Genomic DNA, 3,699 nt, shown 5'->3' with positions numbered 1-3,699 from the left:
TTTTTTTGTTTTATTTGCAGTCAAAATAAAACCTACCTTAATGTCAGTATGTACCTACTCAGATAACTACCGCAATTACCCACCTCTTTCATTAGCGCACAGTGTGGTATTGTCACATCAATCCAGGCCAAAAATTTTAAAATAGATCAGCTTCACTAAAAACCTGTGAAACTAAATGACCGGTTGTTTTAAAACCAACTTCATCAAAAAGCCTGCATTTTTTCAAAGCAAAATATTCTCCTATGAGTTCGACTTCTAGGCTAAGTAAAAAACTTGCCCTTTAAAAGCTACATAGATTCTTAATTAGCGTTAATAAATAATAAAAATATTAATTGAAATAATTTATGCCCAGGGAGGGCTGTAACTGCATATTCTCTCTATGCTGCTTTTTTATCACACCTGCTACACTGTGCGATGCTGAAATTCACAGTAATTTGCAAAGCTTTGATTTGGCGGGCATTGAAATTTGATTGCACAAATAAATCTAAAGCTAATGTTTTCAAACACACAAATGACAAATGCAAATAGAAACAAAACAAAAAAGTAAAAAATGCATACAAAAAAAAAAATCAAACAGTGACAATGAAATTGTTGGGGATGTGATGTAACAGTTATCTGGTAGTGGATGAACAAGCTATATGAAACCTGCCACTTAAAATTAATTAGAAAAAAAGAAAAAAAAAAATAATGACCAAAGAGTAAAATTAACAAATCTAAACAAGTGAAATGTAAAAAGTCGAGGAGTGGCTGGGCGCAATTTTCACATACTTGCACATACATACATATGTAGTAGAAATTTACCTACGCATATAGATATGTATGTACATATGTACAATTGCCGTGCATTGACGGTAATGTGAGACCTGTAGCAGTCAGTTACATACATACATACATACGAGTAGATAGAGTGGAAAGTGATGATGACAAGAAGCGTCAGACTGCCGTGAGCTCAAAACAGTCAGTGCAAAAACGCGCATTACAACGGAAGGTTTAGAACAACATAAATTCCAGCCGAGTTCCACCTACTCTATACATATGATATGTATGTACGTATTTGTGAATTTTTCTGCGATACGCACGCAAGTTGAACTTTGAGTTATTAGAAAAAAAAATGAGGAAAAAATCATACCAAGAAAAACCAAAATAATGCTTGAGTTTAAAATAAAAAGTGAATTTCGTGAAAAAAGTGTTAAATTTAATGCAAAAAGTCTTTATTGAAGGAAAAATTATAAAAAGGAGGGACTACTGAAAACGTTTGCAAAATACTCCACTTGAAAGTGCAAACTGCTAAATAAGTGCTTTCGAGCGAGGTTTCTTAATTAAGCTTTTTTATTGCTGTTGTAACAATGTACAAATTCCTGAAAGAGTTTTTATAAAAGCTGTTGTAGTGACGATAGTCTTTGGCCTTCTCTCTGGGAGCCCTGTATAAATGTCTTCGATTTGAAAACGATGTTATCTATGAAATAATCTAATTAAGAGTCGGGCTTTAAGCGCTTTCGCTTTCAAGTTTTAAATTTATTAAAATTGGTTACTTCATACTTTTATTTGGGCACAGAAGTTAATCACAGCGGAGTTGTAGAGATTGTAGGGGCACTTATTCTTTTCCAACATTAGATGTAGAAGGGATAACAACTATAGCTAAAAAAATATTTTAATCGGATAATCTGAAAATAAAAAGAAAAACTGGCGAGATATTAAAATGGCGTAGCCATATTTGAGATCGGCGTCCAAAAATCCATTGGGTGATACGAAACTAATAAGGTTTTTTTTTACTAAATTAGAATTCCTAAATTTAATGGATAAGGACTCCTGAGGCACGCCTTTCCGCTATATGATTTTTTTTTTAATTTTTCGCAGAGCACGTTTTAATGACCAAACGAACTTATCTATGGGGGGTCTTGCTTTGTGGCTTACAAACTAATTGTCTCCATATCAATAAAGCAAACACTAATGTACATTCATACCTTTCAAATAAAAGAAAGAGCGTACTCTTTATAAAATTTGAAAAAAGAGTGTATATATGTACATATCGCCGTAATAATATACAGAATTATTTAAAAAAAAAAAATTTTTGACGCTAAGCTTTAGCTGTCGTTTTCAACTTTACAAAAATGCCCTAAGCTGTAAGCAATGGATAGTATTACAATAAAAAAAATTATGCTTCCCGTGGCAACCGTTGAGAATGTTGGCCCAAAATATATACATCCATACTAGTTCATGGCGTAAGCAAGGACTAGTTCTAGTCTGCGACGGACGGAGGCCTTTTATGATTAAGTATATCTACTAGTATGTATCCATACTAGTCGACTTTGTTATAACTTAGCAAATGTTTTATTTTAAAACCCTAAAAACACCGACTTGCAAAGTTGCAAAGGGTATATAAACAATTCATTGAAAATTGCTGAAGTTTTAAATGCAATATTCTAAAGCTTTTAAGCTTTTGAGGCACCCACTATTTATTCTTAATACTGACAATTATTCGTACATAGTAGTTACTCCAATTATGATCCATTTGCATTGCTATCTAAGTAAATATATTTCATAACACAGCCACCGTGTCTCCGCGACAGTTATTTATTACTTTACTTGCAGTTATTTTATTGGCCCATATCTTTAAGACCCTGGAGTAAGTACATATGTATGTATGTCGCTGAGAGAAAAAATTACGATAATCGTAAAGATAAAATTTATAAATATATATATTTTTTTAACGGTTTGCTTGCAATCCAAAAAATTAAAAGCTCGAGAAAATCGGCCTTAAAGTTTATAGTTTACTTACGCTTCCAATGTAAAAATGAAGACACGTTTTTTTTCTAATTTGTTATGGTTAATAGATGCAGCTATGAAATCTTTGCACAACATAGAAGAACTAACTAATTTTATTTGTTTATTTTCTTTTTGATTATGACACTCTTACAGCAAAAGGGCGATATGTATATGTATGTACAGACATGCATATGCATTAGCGTGCCCCACCAAAGAAGTAACGGTTCTAACCCGGAAATGTTTATTATAGTATTTTAAGATTTCCGCCTAGTAGTTGATAGTTTTTTAACATTTTTAGGCTTAAACACTTCTATTATCAAAAGTGATTTTTTGGGAAAAAATATTTTAAAAAAAAAACAAATTTTATTTATGGAGGTAGATTCAAATCGGTGCAGCTTACGTAAATCTTAATATTTTTCCAAAATATTTTGGGAGAAATCTTATGACGTTATTCATAAAAAATAAAGCAGCTTTAAAAAAAGTTTATAAACTGAAAAATTTATAAAGCAGTCATTTTATAAAGCTCTTTAAACCTACTTTATTTTTTACGAATGAGGCCATTAGAATATAATAAATTTTATAATTGCTAAGGAAAACCAGTGCCCATTTTTTTTTTGTATGGAGAGTGAAGCAACCTAATATATGCATCCTATACATGCGTATATGCGTATTCATATATATAGGCTACATAAGTAGGTATGTATGTCTATCCACTCCGTACAGTAATAAACACTCCCAATTATAAACTAATCAACAATAAAACTACAATGTACCGTCTAACTAACTAATCGAATCTTCAATAGAAATTTGGGAATATTGAAAACGTGTAATAGAAACATAGATTTATACAAAGTTAATTGCCCGTGTTTTATCACTTCAGATATCGAAATTTTTAGATAATTTTTTACAATCACAAGAATTGAATGTTGCCAG

This window comes from Rhagoletis pomonella, unplaced genomic scaffold (genome assembly GCF_013731165.1).
Source record: "Rhagoletis pomonella isolate Grant_MI unplaced genomic scaffold, Rhpom_1.0 Rhpom_scaffold_00007, whole genome shotgun sequence".
Lineage (NCBI taxonomy): Eukaryota > Metazoa > Arthropoda > Insecta > Diptera > Tephritidae > Rhagoletis > Rhagoletis pomonella.
This window is presented reverse-complemented; position numbering follows the sequence as displayed.